This window comes from Hyla sarda, chromosome 9 (genome assembly GCF_029499605.1).
Source record: "Hyla sarda isolate aHylSar1 chromosome 9, aHylSar1.hap1, whole genome shotgun sequence".
NCBI lineage: Eukaryota > Metazoa > Chordata > Amphibia > Anura > Hylidae > Hyla > Hyla sarda.
The window spans coordinates 69,847,093-69,866,079 of record NC_079197.1 but is presented as its reverse complement, the minus strand read 5'-3'; the positions used below and the strand labels follow the sequence as shown (position 1 = coordinate 69,866,079).

Here is an 18,987-nt window from a genome sequence, read left to right as displayed (position 1 = left end):
TATGGAGCTTATAGTATGTAATTCTCCGTGCCAATCTTATATTGCTTAGGCGCAGAGTATACCTATGCTCTGAACTCTTTTTTGTCCCTCCACTGTTTAAAACTAACTACCAGCCCACCCGACGTTTCGGTGATAAATCACCTTTGTCAAGGGTTAGAGGCTAAAATTTTAGCCTCTAACCCTTGACAAAGGTGATTTATCACCGAAACGTCGGGTGGGCTGGTAGTTAGTTTTAAACAGTGGAGGGACAAAAAAGAGTTCAGAGCATAGGTATACTCTGCGCCTAAGCAATATAAGATTGGCACGGAGAATTACATACTATAAGCTCCATATACAAAGAGAGGAGTAATTATAGCTCCCTAATACCATAACCTCCACTGACAATTTTAACCATTGTGTGAAGGGGTAATATTTTAACTAGTTAAGAATAAAGATTGTTTTTAAGGGGGGTTCTAGTGAAGGGTTTAATCCCCGCGAGGGGGTAACCCCTCAAAGGTTGTTGAATTTATGATTTGCCCTGTTACCTCCAGGGACATTTTTTGTGGATAAAACTCCAGCTGTTACATAACTTCAATTCCCAGCATGCCCTTTGGCTGTGCATACTGGCAATTGTATATATGCAACAGCAGAGGCGAGACAGGAACTGAGCGTCGTTAATGTATGGCACTGTGGGCAAGGTTAATCACTGCAGTGCCATACATTTACCACGCATGTCCTGTTAACATTTATTTATTTATTTTTATTTCACTTTTTTTTTTTTACTTTCCCCCCTCACTTTTTTATGTACATATAATACAGTGCAGTTTACATCTGTGCTGCACTGTATTATAGTACATAGTACAGCAGAGTCTGATCGGCTTGTGTAGCCATGATAACGGAGACCATTGTCAGACCTCCGGTGTCCATGGCTACCATCGACGCCCCGCACTCGTTTTGCAGGACACTGATGAAGAGCAGAGAAAGTCTCCTCTCTCTTTCACACTATAGATGATGCGGTCAGTGTGACCGCATCATCTATAGCACCTGCTCTGCAGGACTTGGATGCGCCGGCAGAGCTGGTGCCGATCGGGGGTGGGGTCAGCCGCGGGGGGGACCTGCAGTCAGCGCTGTTGACGATCAGCTGTCTATGACAGCTGATTTCACCTTTCTGTCACAGCATGTTCACATGCTGTGACAGTTTATCTCCAAAACGAGCCGGCTTGTCCTAATGCTGGAAGTACCTGCTAATTATAATGAGCTGGCTCGTCCTCAGATGGCAAGAAGCTAATCAGTAAAATGAACAAACTTAAACTTCAAACAAGGTAGACATCAACAAAGTGTGCAAAGCAGGGCTTATATGGCCCGGAAGCACTACAGTGAACAATGTTGGCTTAACAGAGGAAGGAATAGCCCAGTAAGTTCATAAGGATTAAACAAATAATGTATTATGCAGGTAAAAAGCTGTTTCTGTCTAACCTACTTATATTTCATATATGATTGTGAGTAAGTTAGACATAAATAGCTTTTTTGGCATTATCCCATGACAATTCCTTGTGCCTGTTGGTTAGTCGTACAGAAGCCAGTGCCTCATTAGTCCATATAGTCAATGCAGTGGCAGTGAGACTAATGGAGAGGAAGTATGGGGAGGACCAGCGTAGAAAACATCCTGGAGGAGAAGCATGGATGGTCCAGTATTCGCTGCACTGGCTGCACATTGTGGCCTGACATAACGAGGGGGCGTGGCCGACCCTGCAGCGCGCACACAGTGTTCGGAGCTAAATGTTCTGAACACTGGCCAGTTGAGTACCCCTTTAACTAGTCCCTGCCACTGACAGCTGTTTCTTTCAATACCTTGATTCTTCAATTTGTTCGTCTTTCATTTTTAAGAGACCCTCTTAAAAATTAAAGAAGTCATCTGATTGGTTGCTATGGTCCACTTTTCATCAGCACAGGGTTTGCTAAATCTCCCCCTATATGTCTAATTATTATGCAAGATCCCTTTAAATCAACTTCCCATAAAACGTAGCTTCTTGTGCGATACTGTCTGCAGATATGAGGTATCTCGGCCTGATATACAGTCATGGCTGTAAATGTTGGCACCCCTGAAATTTTTCTAGAAAATGAAGTATTTCTCACAGAAAAGGACTGCAGTGATACATGTTTTGCTATACACAAAGCCCAAAAAGGGATGAAAAAAGCAAATTGGACATAATGTCACACCAAACTCCAAAACTCTTAACTTAATATTTTGGTTGCACACCTTTTGAAAAAAAAAAAAAAAACTGAAATCAGTCGCTTCCTATAACCATCAATAAGCTTCTTACACCTCTCAGCCAGAATGTTGGATCACTCTTCCTTAGCAAATGGCTTCAGGTCTCTCTTATTGGAAGTATATAGAATCAAATGCCCCGGAGAGGTGCTGGGGTTTATATAAAAAAAATCTAAACCCCACACCTGGAGAAAAAAACAGGTGGGGGTGCAAGACCCCTAAAATAGTGCACCCTCCCTATTAAAACTTGACTTTTATTATTATTGTACCATAAAACTGATGGGGAACAAAAAATAAAAGTTAAAAACACCAGCAAAGTCACCCTCTTATGAACGTGCACCTGCTCACATTTGAGAGTATGTAATCACCCTGCGCCTGCAGTGCTACAGGGATTGGGGTGTGTATATTGCTGCAGTTAAAACTTTAATGCACAGCCTCCCCTACATGTTTCGTGACATCAGTCACGTCATCAGGGGTGAATGAGGCTTATGGCCTCATCAGGAGGGAATGAGACTTATGGCCATAAGCCTCATTCACCCCTGAGGACGTGACTGATGTCACGAAACATGTAGGGGAGGCTGTGCATTAAAGTTTTAACTGCAGCAATATACGCACCCCAATCCCTGTAGCACTGCAGGCGCAGAGTGATTACATACTCCCAAATGGGAGCAGGTGCACGTTCATAATAGGGTGACTTTGCTGGTGTTTTTAACTTTTCTTTTTGGTTCCTCATCAGTTTTATGGTACAATAATAATAAAAGTCAAGTTTTAATAGGGAGGGTGCACTATTTTAGGGGTCTTGCACCCCCACCTGGTTTTTTCTCCAGGTGTGGGGTTTGTTTCTCTTTTTGGAAGGGCACCTTTTGCCAACAGCAATTTTAAGATCTCTCCACAGGTGTTCAATGGGAGTTAGATCTGGACTCATTGCTGGCCACTTCAGAACTCTCCAGCGCTTTGTTGACATCCATTTCTGAGTGCTTTTTGACATATGTTTGGGGTCATTGTCCTGCAAGATCTCGGACACCAACCCAGCTTTCTGACACTGGGCTGTACAGTGCGACCCAAAATCCGTTGGTTATCCTCAGATTTCATGATGCCTTGCACATATTCAAGGCCCAGTGCCAGAGGCAGCAAAACATCAATGAACCTCCACCATATTTCACTCTAGGTACTGTGTTCTTTTCTTTGTTGGCCTCATTCCGTTTTCGGTACACAGTAGAATTATGTGCTTTACCAAAAAGCTCTATCTTGGTCTCATCTGTCCACAAGACATTTTCCCAGAAGGATTTTGGCTTACTCAAGTTCATTTTGGCAAAATGTAGTCTTGCTCTTTTTATGTCTCTGTGTCAGCAGTGGGGTCCTCCTGGGTCTCCTGCCATAGCGTTTCATTTCATTTAAATGTCGACGGATAGTTTGTGCTGACACTGATGCTCCCTGAGTCGGCAGGACAGCTTGAATATCTGTGGAACTTGTTTGAGGCTGCTTATCCGCTATCCGGACTATTCTACGTTGACACCTTTCACCAATTTTTCTCTTCCGTCAGCGCCAGGGATATTAGCTACAGTGCCATGGGTTGCAAACTTCTTGATAATGTTGCGCACTGTGGACTTGTAACCTTGAGATTGTTGATATTCCACAATTTTGGTTCTCAATTCCTCAGCCAGTTCTCTTCTCCTCTTTCTGTTGTCCATGCTTAGTGTGGCACACACAGACACACAATGCAAAGACTACGGGAACTTCTCTCCTTTTTATCTGCTTTCAGGTGGGATTTTTATATTGCCCACACCTGTTACTTGCCCCAGATGAGTTTAAAGGACCATTACATGCTTGAAACAATCTTATTTTTCCACAATTTTGAAAGGGTGCCAACAATTTTGTCCAGCCCATTTTTGGAGCTTGGTGTGAAATTATGTCCAATTTGCTTTTTTCCTCCCTGTTTTGGTTTAGTTCCAATACACACAAAGGGAATACACATGTGTGTAGCAAAACATGTGTTACTGCAATCCTTTTCTGTGAGAAATACTTAATTTTCTAGAAAAATTTCAAAGGTGCCAACACTTACGGCCATGACTGTACCATTAGTAAGTTGAAGTGTAGCGCTGACTGGGTGAAGAGATGGGCACACAGTATCGGGTCCTGCAGTGTTCCGACGGTGTCAGGCAATTGCAACTGTGGCATGCTCTCTGCTTCCTACTGGGGTCAGTAGGCCACGTCACCCTATTGCCCCTGCGGTTTCTGGTGTTTGCGGCCTGCTTCAGGCACCACCTTCTTCCCTGCTCACTTTCGTGAGCTGGCATGATGACATTTTTTTTAACTGATCATTAACTTTTTGGCTTAACAAGGAATCAGAGCGTGATTATACGATAACAGGATTCATCGACAACAAATATGGTTATGGATTATTATTGATTAAAGTAGATTGATCGTTGCAGCTCTAGTAGAAAAATGCTGTATTTTGCTGCATATTTTCTGATTTTGCTACCCATTGTCTTCAATTGGTAGAAAAATATGCAGCAGCAAAATTCGCAGCAAAATACAGCATGTGGGACCAAAACCTAAGGGTATGTTCACACGGAATTACTGTGCGAAGTTCCGCTGGAAAATTTGGCACAGACATTCCGCTGTATCAGAATCCCATTGATTTCAAAGGGATTCTACTGCACTGTGCAAATGGTGAAAGCACTCACATTTTTGCGCAACCTCACATCAGCCCAGACCAAATTTGTCTACATCTAAGCTACTTTATTTATTTTAAGAGCATGCCCCTCTGTGATAAATGTAGAAAAGCAGTAAAAAGAACTTGATTCACACATACAATGAAAAATCTCCCCCCCCCCCCCCAGTGTGTTTTAAAGGGATTTTCCGGTGAAAAACTTTTTTTTTTTTTCTACATCAACTGGTGACAGAAAGTTAACCAGATTCCTAAATTGCTTCTATTAAAAAAATATTAATCCTTCCTGTACTTATTAGCTGCTGAATACTACAGTGGACATTCTTTTCAGTTTGACACACAGAGCTGTCTGCTGACATCACGAGCACAGTGCTCTCTGCTGACATCTCTGTCCATTTTAGGAACTGTCCAGAGTAAAAGGAAATCCCCATAGCAAACATATGCTGTTCTGGACAGTTCCTAAAATGGACAGAGATGTCAGCAGAGAGCACTGTGCTCATGATATCAGCAGACAGCTCTGTGTATCAAAAAGAAAATAATTTCCACTGTAGTATTCAGCAGCTAATAAGTACAGGAAGGATTAAGATTTTTTAATAGAAGTAATTTACAAATCTGTTTAACTTTCTGGCACCAGTTGATTTAAAAAAAAAAAACTTTTTCACCGAAGTACCCCTTTAATATAGGTGTTTATTTGGCGTTATATCCCCTGAATTTATTTATTTATTTAAAGGGGTACTCCGGTGGAAAAACAATTTTTTTTCCTTTTTTTTAAATCAACTGGTGCCAGAAAGTTAAACATATCCTTCTATTAAAAAATCTTAATCCTTCCTGTATTTATTAGCTGCTGAATACTACAGAGGAAATTCTTTTCTTTTTGGAATGCTCTCTGATGACATCACAAACCCACTGCTCTCTGCTGATGTTATTATAATAATAATAATAATAAGTCTTTCTTTTTTGTTGTCCTTAGTGGGATTTGAACTCAAGGCCCCAGTGCTAACCACTAAGCCACCATGCTGCCCTTAGCATACATCTGCTATGCACGGTTGCTAAAATGGACAGAGATGTCAGCAGAGAGCACTGTGGTCGTGATGTCATCAGTGTTCCAAAAAGAAAGGAATTTCCTCTGTAGCATTCAGCAGCTAATAAGTACTGGAAGGATTAAGATTTTTTAATAGAAGTAATTTACAAATATGTTTAACTTTCTGGCACCAGTTGATTTAAAAAAGAAAAAAAAATAGTTTTTCCACCGGAGTACCCCTTTAACCCCTTAAGGACGCAGGACGTAAATGTACGTCCTGGTGCAATGGTACTTAACGCGCCAGGATGTACATTTAAGTCCTGTGCATAACCGCGGGCATCGGAGCGATTCCCGTGTCATGCGCGGCTGATCCCGGCTGCTGATCGCAGCCAGGGACCCACCGGCAATGGCCAATGCCCACGATCTCGCGGGCGTCCGCCATTAACCCCTCAGATGCCGGGATCAATACAGATCCTGGCATCTGAGGCAGTACGCGATTTCAATGAATGATCGGATCGCCCGCAGCGCTGCTGCAGGGATCCGATCATTCAGAACGCCGCACGGAGGTCCCCTCACTTTCCTCCTTCCGGCTCCCGGCGTCTTCTGCTCTGGTCTGAGATCGAGCAGACCAGAGCAGAAGATGACCGATAACACTGATCTGTTCTATGTCCTATACATAGAACAGATCAGTATTATCAATCATGGTATTGCTATGAATAGTCCCCTATGGGGACTATTCAAGTGTAAAAAAAAATGTAAAAAAATGTAAAAGTAAAAAAAAGAGAAAAAATCCCCTCCCCCAATAAAAAAGTACAACGTCCGTTTTTTCCTATTTTACCCCCAAAAAGCGTAAAAAATAAATTTAATAGACATATTTGGTATCACCGCGTGCGTAAATGTCTGAACTATTAAAATAAAATGTTAATGATCCCGTACGGTGAACGTCGTGAACGTAAAAAAAAAATTGCTACTTTTTTAATACATTTTATTTAAAAAAATTTATAAAAAATGTATTAAAAGTTTTTTTATATGCAAATGTGGTATCAAAAAAAAGTACAGATCATGACGCAAAAAATGAGCCCTCATACCGCCGCTTATACGGAAAAATAAAAAAGTTATAGGTCATCAAAATAAAGAGATTATAAACGTACTAATTTGGTTAAAAAGTTTGTGATTTTTTTTAAGCACAACAATAATATAAAAGTATGTAATAATGGGTATCATTTTAATCGTATTGACCCTCAGAATAAAGAACACACATCATTTTTACCGTAAATTGTACGGCGTGAAAACGAAACCTTCCAAAATTAGCAAAATTGCGCTTTTTCTTTTTAATTTCCCCACAAAAATAGTGTTTTTTGGTTGCGCCCAGGGACGTGCACACATAGGGGTAAAAGGGGGCTGGAGCCCCTGCCCTTTTCCTCACCTGCCCCTCTAGTGCCCTCACAAAAGGAGCTACAGACTCAGGGTGACAGGTGAAGTAAAAAGGATCCATTGCTGGGGAGATTTGTATGTGGTTTAATGGAGGGTGCTGTGCCCTCCCTGCAGGAAGGGGACGCCACTCACCCTGTCATTATCTGCCATTTCACTGCTTCTCTCCACACGGAGGAGACAGAAGCAGAGGAGGCAGAGAGAAGCCCCGCCCACAGCATGTCCGGCCACAAACTCCAGCCTGTGCAGAGGGGTATGGAGCCCTTACTTACTGTAAGTAACTGAAAATATAAGTGAGTGATTGTATGTGTGTGTGTGTATATCTTTATGTCTGTGCCTGTGCAGAGAGGGATGGCTGGGGCCTTAGTTTAAGTGAGTGTGTATATATGAGTGATTGTATGTCAGTGTGTCTGTATGATGTGTGTGTGTGTGTGTGTGTGTGTGTATATATATATATATATATATATATATATATATATATATATATATACACATCATACAGACACACTGATATATACACACACACACACACACACATAGATTCACTTGCACACACACACACATACACATATATATAAAATGTGAGCAAGTGAATGTATGTATATGTGTGTGTATATATCTGTGAGTGAATGTATGTGTGAACCTGTATGTATGATGTGCCTGTTGGTTATATCTTTTCGTTTATATTCAATGTTGTATGTATGTGTCAAAGTGTCTCTATGTATATTTCTTATGTACTGTATGTGCCTTTATGTTATGTGCTTGTATGTATTGTATGAAGCACATTATTAGGGAATTAATAGAGGAATGGAAGCACAGTATATAGGGAATTTATGGAAGCAGAGAATATATTTTATTTATATTGGAACATTATATTTTTATGTATTCTGGCACTGTGTATAGATCCTTAACCTGTTAAGGACCCATGGCGTAAACTTACGCCCTGAGTCCTGGTCCTGCGATATAACGCGGGGTCACACGGTGACCCCGCATCATATCGCGGCGGGCCCGGCGTCATAGTGAAGCCGGGACCCGCCGATAATAGCGCGCGGTGCTGCGCGCTATTAACCCTTTAGCCGCACGCTCAAAGCTGAGCCGCGTGGCTAAAAACGAAAGTAAAAGTGCCCAGCTAGCTCAGGGAGCTGTTCGGGATTGCCGCGGTATAATCACGGCATCCCGAACAGCTGTAGCACAGGAGGAGGTCTCTTACCTTCTCCTGCGCTGTCCGATCGCCGAATGAATGCTTCAAGCCTGAGATTCAGGCTTGAGCATTCAATTGCCGAAAACACTGATTGATGCATCTCCATAGGAATGGATCAATCAGTGTAAAAGATCAGTTAATGCAATGTTATAGCCCCCTATAGGAGCTATAATATTGCATAAGAAAAGTGTAAAAAAATCGTTAACCCTTTCAATTATCCCTTCCCCTAATAAAAGTTTGAATCACTCGGCATTTCCAAGAATAAAAAAAACACAGTGTAAATAAAAATATGTGGTATCGCTGCATACAGAAATATCCGAATTATAAAAATATACCGCTTTTTAACCCCACATTAAATGGCGTACACGCAAAAAAATTCCAAAGTCCAAAATAGCGCATTTTTGATCACTTTTTATACCACAAAAAAGTGAATAAAAAGTGATCAAAAAGTCTGATCAAAACAAAAATGGTACCTCTAAAAACTTCAGATCACGGCGCAAAAAATTAGCCCTCGTAGCGCCCTGAACACAGAAAAATAAAAGTTATAGGGCTCAGAAAATGACAATTTTAACCGTATAAATTTTCCTGCATGTAGTTATGACTTTTTTCTGAAGTACAACAAAATCAAACCTATATAAGTAGGGGATCATTTTAATCGTATGGACCTACAGAATAAAGATAAGGTGTCATTTTTGCCGAAAAATGTACTGTGTAAAAACGGAAGCCCCCAAAACTTATAAAATAGTGTTTTTTCATCTATTTTGTCGCACATTGATTTTTTTTCCCGTTTCACCGTAGATTTTTGGGTAAAATGACTGTCATTACAAATTAGAATTAGTGACGCAAAAAATAAGCCATCATAGAATTTTAGGTGAAAATTTTAAAGAGTTATGATTTTTTAAAGTTAAGGAGGAAAAATTGAAAATGAAAAAACGGAAAAAGCCCGGGTCTTTAAAGGGTTAATGGTGGCACAGTATAGTTAAATAATGGGGATGGGTGCTGGGTGATTGGGGATGGGTGCTGGGTGAGGCCAGATACAGTGCACGTTCTGTCATATAGAGCTCAGACCGGGGCATATAGGGGGAGATTTATTAAAACCTTTTCAGAGGAAAAGCCTTCTGCAAAATGAAAGCAGCGATCTGATTGGTTGCTATGGGCGACTGCACCGCTCTTTCTCTGCACAGGTTTTGTATAAATCTCCTTTATAATACAGTATATTATAGGGCAGCTGTCACATGTTTTCTGTAAATAAGACTGACAGCACAGCCAAAGTGTATATACACATGGCAGACCTTCATAAAAACTGTTCTTGACTTTATTTTACAAAAGCACCACTTTTATGGGGCATAGGAATGCCAAGGGGGCCTGGCCGGAGGTCCACTGTGTCCCTGGGCCGCAGCCCATTAAGTCTGGCAGACGTTTTTTTAAATGATGAGAAGTGCCCTCTTTTTTTACTTGAGCCCCTGCCCTCTAAAATGTCTGTGCACGTCCCTGGTTGCGCCATACATTTTATGATGTAATGAGTTATGTCATTACAAAGGACAACTGGTCGCGCAAAAAATAAGCCCTCATACTAGTCTGTGGATGAAAATATAAAAGAGTTATGATTTTTAGAAGGCGAGGAGGAAAAAATGAAAACGTTAAAATGTTATTGTCTGAGTCCTTATGGCCAAAATGGGCTGAGTCCTTAAGGGGTTAATTTCAAGTCATGTTATTCAGTTATGTGAGTCTTTCTAAGAAAAAAATTGACAGAAAAATGTCACTTTGAAATACACACTGTTTTTTTGTGGCATTTTTTTTAAACTTGCAGTTTTTTTTTTGTATTAAGGGAGAACTCCGGCAGATTGTTTTATGTATCCATTGTGCCCGGCCTGCATAAAGTAAAATAGCAAACTTTAACTCCCCTTCCACCACTCCACTGATGTGCTGATATCAGTCTTCTGGGCCAGGTCCTCTTCCGCATTTTGGAGCCCGACATGTCGCACTGTGATCAGCTTATTGCTGGCCGCAGCGATGTCCCCCCTTGGTTGGTGATACGCTGAGCGCAGTGTCATGTAAGGAGCCTGGGACATTATCCCTGCTGTCTGGGACATCGCTGCGGCTGGCGATAGGCTGATCGCAGTATGACGCATCAGGCTTCAAGATACAGAAGAAGACCGGGCCCAGAACACAGAAGACTGATATCGGCACGTCGAGGGATCGGTGGAAGGTGAGGTTGTTTTACTTTTTGCAGCCCGGGCACAATAGATGCATAAAAAATCTGCCGGAGTTCTTCTTTAAATATGCTGTAAAATATATGAACAATCTCCTTTGTAAAAAGGAGTCACACGTTTTTTACATAATTTACACAGGTGACATATACAGCAGATTTGCGCAGACATTATGGGGTAGATTTATCAAAACCTGTGAAGAGGCAAAGTTGCCCAGTAGCCCATAGCAACAAATCAAATAGCTTCTTACAATCTTAACAAGGCCTGTGAAAAATGAAAGAAGCGGTCTAATTGGTTGCTATTGGCAACTGGTCAACTTTGCCTCTCTACAGGTTTCGATAAATCTTCCCCTATATGAATGGAAATATGAGCATGCAGGGGATTTTCAAATCCAATGTACGCTTTTTCTGTTGTGGATTTTCGTTACTGATTTCACCACTTTAAGTGTAGTAGAGAGATCCTGGGCAGGGGGTGCTAAATGGCCAACGGTTTTATTTTGTCTAATGCACAGGTTCAGAGTGGTTTTCTGCCTTCATGTCCATCATTTTTTCAAGGCGCTGACTTCATAAGTTGCCCTTAGTGTGCCAACGCTTGAGATGACTGACAAGTTTACCCTCCTGTCACATGCTTGGCTGCTCTGGGATATTTGATCTCTCGCTCTTCTTGGAAAGCTGAGCGAGATGTGTGCAAATTCAGTAAATGTCTGATTGACTTTCATTAATTCCGAACAGTCTCTGAGGAAAGCTGAGCAGGAATAAAAGGGTCCCTTCATTTTTGTGACTGTATGGGGGTTGCTGCACCTGAACCCCCAACCAATAACATTTTTTTTGCATATTATTATGACATGCCAAAACATGTTTGAAACCTGAGGTAAAGATATCTGCACAGGAATCCTACAAGTAAAGGTTTATTCAGCTCACCCTCTATTGCTGATGGAAGCGCACAGACAGGTGGAACCCAGCACCGCTTAAAGCAATAATGAAAAGCAAAAACAAAACGAAAAGTACAGCGCAAACCAGGTTACTTTTCCTTTATTTCAAATAGTTCAGGATACAAACATCAGAAAAGCAGGAAAACAGTAACATCTTTTAAGCACCCTTAGTCATACTACTGTAACCAGACTAAACCAAACTTAATAAAGGATGGATACCACAATATATAAATTACAATACTTAATATGTGGTTTATTTCCTGTGTAGCCTGTAAGAAGCAGTATGTAGGGTGAGCTACTAATTTGCTTATCATTATCACCTGCACTAACCTGTCGGTACAGACAGCTAGTGCAGGTAACACTGAAGATAATTATACTTGCCTATCCCCCACTTCCATGCTCCTGTTCTTCTGCTATCTTTCTCCATTTATTCTGCTTCGGAGCTGGGTTCTGCTGCTAGCAAACAGCAGCGAAGACATAAGGAAGCTCCGCCCATGCTCCATGTCTGCCCTGGAACGTAAGATACGAAGGAAGATAGAGGGAGAATAGGAGCACAAAGCGGGGACAGGTAAGTATTGCTATCAGTGTCACCTGCAGGCAGGGACGTGCACAGGTTAACTAGAAAGGGGACTTGAGCCCCTGCCCTTTTTATATTTCTCCGATAAGTGCCCTGGGCAGTCTGGCATCATTATGTGGGCATTTATATAAATAATTAGAAGTGTCTTTTTTTTTTTTTAGCTCTGCCCCCTAAAATGTCTGTGCACATCCCTGCCGACAACTCAGTGTAGGTGACACGGATGACAGATTTCCTTTTAAGGTTTGCTTTCGGAAGCCCTTGTCTGTCAGATGTGGCTTACTTTTAACATGCGATTTGTGTCTTCCATTTCCAGGCACTGTGCTGTGGCTTACTCTGGAGATTTTTTGGCATTGTAGATGAGTGGCATAGAGCGTGTCAGTCCCCCAATCAGAGAAGGTGATCATCACAGAAAATTAATAGTCGTGAATTGTATTGGATCATCAAACTAGGCACTAGAATGCTGCTACGTCTGAACATGCGGAAAGATTCAATGGATTGAGTGCCTTGGATTGAGACCGTATTTTACTATTTCCATTTCCTTTAATATTATTTGTACGTTCTTTTTATGTATATAAATATGCTTAGTGATATGGCTTGATTATATTTTAGAATTTCAAAAAGATTACAAATTCATTGTTTCATTCCTATTTGTAAAAAAATAATATAAAATCATAATGAAAATGCAAATAATCAATATTCATGTAGCATGGTTACTATTTGCTCTGCAGTCCTCCATTTACATTTTTTTTAAAATCCATATCTATATATTTCTTTATGTCTAGCAGGTTTTTGGGAGCGCCCCCTAGTGTCTCTGGGGTCCCTTACCCTAGTTACCTCACTAAGCCCCCAACAGGTGGATCCTGAGCCTCTGCTATCTGGGAGCTGGGGTATATGTCTGTGGCAGTTCCTCCACCCAGTGGAGCACATCGCAGTCTTGGGTCCCTTATAAGTCTTGCTCCTCAGTGTCACTGAAGCAGCCTGAGCTGTGTAACATCTGCCACTGGACCTCAGCCACTGGACACCATTAACTAGGTCAGTCCAGCAGCAGTCTCCTTGCACTGCCTTCCCAGACTTAATGCTTGTCTCCAGCTCTGACAGCAGGTCTCTCTCTCAACTGGTGTGGTCCTGTGTGAAGCAAGTTCTCTCAGCTAGGTGCTGTCTCTGTGGTGCAGTCTCACAGCTAGAAGCACATCCTTTCTCTGGCTAGGTCTGAGCAAATCCTCAGGGCACAGGACCTGTGTGATGTCACCATCATGTGACCGAAGTCTCCACCAATCAGAATCATATATCATGAAATGTCTGCTAATCATGTGCTCCAGTCTTTATTAACAGCGTACTAAGTTCATTTGTGGTCTCCATCTGCCATCTACTGGACATTTCAGATAATGCAGCCAACTCCATAGGGGTTACATATGCATTTCTGTTTTATAATTTTTTTTCAGTGATATGAAAATGTATATAAGGCTGTCTCTGGGATAATTTTTTCTGTTTTGGCATTTTTCACTTTTCTTACTATGTCTTGCACAAGGTGTAAGTGTGGACAGATATATCTGTAGTCTAAATAAGGAGATATTTTTCTCTGTTTATGTGGCATACTGCATCATGTGCGTGGTGACCTATTGGACCTATCGTGGCCTCTGGACCTATAACATTACTTAATACAATGGAGAACCTTATCCAACCAATAAGGTATGTATGTGTAAGTACACTGCTCAAAAAAATAAAGGGAACACGGAGATAACACATCCTAGATCTGAATGAATGAACTAATCATATGAAATACCTTCGTCTTTACATATTTGAATGTGTGACAACAAAACCACACAAAAATTATCAATGGAAATTAAATTTATACACCCATGGAGGTCTGGATATGGAATCGGACTCAAAATCAAAGTGGAAAACCACACTACCTTCTGATCCAAATTTGATGTAATGTCCTTAAAACAAGTCAAAATTAGGCTCAGTAGTGTGTGTGGCCTCCACGGGCCTGTATGACCTCCCTATAATACCTGGGCATGCTCCTGATGAGGTGCTCCTGATGAGGTCCTCCCAGACCTTGACTAAAGCATCTGCCAACTCCTGGACAGTCTGTTGTGCAATGTGGTGTTGATGGATGGAGCAAGACATGATGTCCCAGATGTGCTCAATCGGATTCAAGTCTGAGGGATGGGTGGGCCAGTTCATAGCATCAATGCCTTCCTCTTGCAGGAACTTCTGACACACTCGAGCCAGATCAGGTCTAGCATTGTCTTGCATTAGCAGGAACCCAGGGCCAACCGCACCAGCATATGGTCTCACAAGGGGTCTAAGGATCTCATCTCGATACCTAATGGCTACCTCTGGCAAGCACATAGAGGGCTGTGCGGCCCCACCAAAGAAATGCCACCCCACACCTGACTGACCCACCCCCAAACCGGTCATTCTGGAGGATGTTGCAGGCAGCAAAACGTTCTCCATGGCGTCTCAAGCCTCTGTCACGTCTGTGACAATTTTCAGTGTGAATCTGCTTTCATCTGTGAAGAGCACACTGCGCCAGTGGCGAATTTGCCAATCATGTTGTTCTCTGGCAAATGCCAATCGTCCTGCACGGTGTTGGGCTGTAGGCACAACACCCACCTGTGGACGCTGGGCCCTCATACCACCCTCATGGAGTCTGTTTCTGAATGCTCCCTGATGGGCTAGTGGGGTGGATCACACCCCCCCCCACCCACTGTAGAGGTAGCCGGAGGGCTTACCTTTGCTTCCCTGGAGTCTGTGGCTCTGTCATTGATAGAGCCTGACTGGACTGGGCTCTATCAATGGATTGCAGAGCACACAGATCAATGGAGTTCAATAGAACTCTATTGATCTGTATGATTTCTCCTAAAAGTGTAAAAAAAAGAAAAAATTGTTTTATTAAACATTTAAAATACGCACATTAACACCTCTCATATTAAAAGTGGAAATACCGTATTTATCGGCGTATAACACGCACTGGTGTATAACACGCACCCTCATTTTAACAGGAAAATCTGAGTAAAAAATAAATAAATGTAAAAGCAATGACTTGGAAGCTCTGAACTTAATGGTAGAACAATATTTATTACTTTACATAGTTAGTACGGTGGAAAAAAGACATACGTCCATCAAGTTCAACCAGGGAATTGAAGGGTAGGGGTGTGGCGCGATATTGGGGAAGGGATGGGATTTTATATTTCTTCATAAGCATTAATGTTATTTTGTTCCAGGAATGTATCTAAGGCTGGGTTCACACTACGTTTTGTCCCATACGGGAGCGCATACGGCAGGGGGGAGCTAAAAGCTCGCGCTCCCGTATGTGACCGTATGCGCTCCCGTATGTCATTCATTTCAATGAGCCGACCGGAGTGAAACGTTCGGTCCGGTCGGCTCATTTTTGCGCCGTATGCGCTTTTACAACCGGACCTAAAACCGTGGTCAACCACGGTTTTAGGTCCGGTTGTAAAAGCGCATACGGCGCAAAAATGAGCCGACCGGACCGAACGTTTCACTCCGGTCGGCTCATTGAAATGAATGACATACGGGAGCGCATACGGTCACATACGGGAGCGCGAGCTTTTAGCTCCCCCCTGCCGTATGCGCTCCCGTATGGGACAAAACGTAGTGTGAACCCAGCCTAACCCTGTTTTAAAGCTGTTAAATTTTCCTGCTGTGATCAGTTCCTGAGGTAGACTGTTCCATAACTTCACAGTTCTTATGATAAAGAAGGCGTGTCGCCCCTTGAGGCTAAACCTTTCTTCTCCAGACGGAGGGAGTGCCCCCTCGTCCTTTGAGGGGGGGAGTTTAACCCGGAACAGTTTTTTGTATGGGCCATTAATATACTTATATACATTTATCATATCCCCCCTTAAATGTCTCTTCTCAAGACTAAACAATTGTAACTCCTTTAATCGCTCCTGATAACTAAGATGTTCCATGCCTCATATTAGTTTAGTCGCGCGTCTCTGCACCCCTTCCAGCTCCACAGTGTCCCTTTTATGGACTGGTGCCCAAAACTGAACAGCATATTCCAGGTGAGGCCGTACCAATGCTTTATAAAGGGGGATTATTATGTCCCTGTCCCTCGAGTCCATGCCTCTTTTTATACATGACAATATCCTGCTGGCCTTGGAAGCAGCAGCCTGACATTGCATGCTATTCTGTAGTCTGTGATCTACAAGTACATCCAGATCCTTCTCTACCAGTGACTGCCAGTTTAATCCCCCCTAAGACATACGACGCATGCAGGTTATTAGTACCCAGATGCATAACTTTACATTAAACAACAGCAGTCCAAGTACTGAACCTAGGGGCACACCACTAATAACCGGGGACCAATCAGAGTACGAATCATTGACCACCACTCTCTGGGTACGATCCATGAGCCAGTGTTCAATCCAGTTACAAACTAAAGTTTCTAAACCCAAAGACCTTAACTTACCTGTCAGACGTCTATGAGGGACAGCATGAAACGCTTTAGCAAAATCGAGAAACACTATATCCACAGCCATTCCTCTGTCAAGGCTTTTACTAACTTCTTCATAAAAGCAAATTAGATTGGTTTGACAACTTCTATCCTTAGTAAACCCATGCTGGCTATCACTTATAATACAATTATCCCCTATGTATTCCTGTATGTAAGTCCTTCAAACAATTTACCCACAATGCACGTTAGACTTACCGGTCTATAGTTTCCTGGGGAAGACCTAGAGCCCTTTTTGAAGATTGGCACCACATTCACCTTGCGCCAGTTCCTTGGCACAATACCAGACACCAGAGAATCTCTAAATATCATGAACAGGGGTACAGATATTACTGAACTTAGTTCTCTAAGAACTCTTGGGTGCAATCCATCTGGCCCTGGAGATTTGCTTACATTTATATTACTTAACTTACCTTGTACCATTTCTACATTAGGCCAGTTCAGTACATTACATGATGTGTTACCAGCACTGACCTGGCCAATGTCAGCTCCTTCTTCCATAGTGTATACAGAACTAAAGAACCCATTCAGTAGCTCTGCTTTCTCTTTATTGCCTGTGACAACCTCCCCATTATCATTATTAAGGGGTCCTACATGCTCTGTCCTTGTTTTTTTTGCATTTATATATCTAAAAAAATATTTAGGATTAGTTTTGCTTTCTTTGGCCACCTGTCTCTCATTTAGAATTTTTGCTGTTTTTATTACATTTTTACAGATTTTATTAAGCTCCTTGTACTGTTTAAATGTTATAGCTGACCCATCAGATTTGTATTTTTTGAAAGCTATTTTTTTTGTTGTTTATTGCTCTTTTAACATCATTTGTCAGCCATGTAGGATTTAGTTTGAATCGTTTATAGTTGTTCCCCTTTGGTATATATTTAGCTGTATAGTTATTTAGAGTTGATTAATATTTAAAGTGACAGTGGTCAGATGTGCAAAAAATGGCCGGGTCCTACAGTGAAAATTGGCTGGGTCCTTAAGGGGTTAATTGTTTTTAATATTTTTTGTGTATGTCCATTGATATGTAAATTTATTTTTTTTGTTGTATGATATGCAAGTATTCACTATTTTCGGTCTTAGTCTTTCTCCTTTATTTGGTTTGGCAACAGGCTTGGTGACGTAATCATCACCAAATTTCTTCTCATTGTCCCCACCACTCGTCATATTATGAACTTCTGATGTCTGATCATGGGCTTCTTGGTTTCCCTCAGCATATCTACCATTATACCTTACAATCTCACACCACGCCTACAACCACCAGTCCCACTATTGCTATGCTCGACCACTGCTTTTAGCTCCACAACACACTTTAAAGGCTGACTGTCCTCACCCAACTCCTCCTCATGAATAATGCTATCCTTTTGTCCAGCACCAGAGGGGGAAGCAAAGACAGAGAAAATGGAATTGTTACGCCGAGCGCTCCGGGTCCCCGCTCCTCCCCGGAGCGCTCACGGTGTTCTCCTGTTCGCAGCGCCCCGGTCAGACCCGCTGACCGGGTGCGCTGCGATTATGTCCCCAGCCGGGATGCGATTCGCGATGCGGGACGCGCCCGCTCGTGGTGCGCATCCCGACCCGCTTACCAGACTCGTTCCCCGTCTGTGCTGTTCCGGCGCGTGCGGCCCCGCTCCCTAGGGCGCGCGCACGCCGGGTCTTTGCGATTTAAAGGGCCGGTGCGCCACTGATTGGCGCAAGGGTTTTAATCAGTATCTTCAACTGTGCACTTCCCTATAATACCTCACTTCCCCTGCACTTCCTTGCCGGATCTTGTTGCCATTGTGCCAGTGAAAGCGTTTCCTTGTGTGTTCCTAGCCTGTGTTCCAGACCTCCTGCCGTTGCCCCTGACTACGATCCTTGCTACCTGCCCTGACCTTCTGCTACGTCCGACTCTGCTCTTGTCTACTCCCTTGTACCGCGCCTATCTCAGCAGTCAGAGAGGTTGAGCCGTTGCCGGTGGATACGACCTGGTTGCTACCGCCGCTGCAAGTCCATCCCGCTTTGCGGCGGGCTTTGGCGAAAACCAGTAGCAACTTAGAACCGGTCCACCGACACGGTCCACACCAATCCCTCTCTGACACAGAGGATCCACCTCCAGCCTGCCGAATCCTGACAGGAATACACAGTCTAGAACGGATATTTGTACCACGCTATGTAACTGTAGACTATAAGGAATCCATTGACACCTGGCTCATCATTTAGTCAGACTCTTCTTCCTCC

The 18,987-nt window shown here is 42.6% G+C and overlaps 1 protein-coding gene across 2 annotated transcripts in view; it reads left to right on the top strand.

The window, feature by feature from the left end:
* The window catches only part of SLC7A3 (solute carrier family 7 member 3), a 208,994-nt gene that overhangs the window by 34,683 nt on the left and 155,324 nt on the right, over nucleotides 1–18,987 (top strand). The window contains exon 2 of one of the 2 annotated variants that reach the window (XM_056537884.1): nucleotides 12,604–12,842. The exons of the other annotated variant lie outside the window; for it this stretch is intronic. The gene's annotated coding sequence lies outside the window, so the exon portion shown is untranslated. The remainder of the gene's footprint in view (nucleotides 1–12,603; nucleotides 12,843–18,987) is intronic. 2 annotated transcript variants of the gene reach the window in all.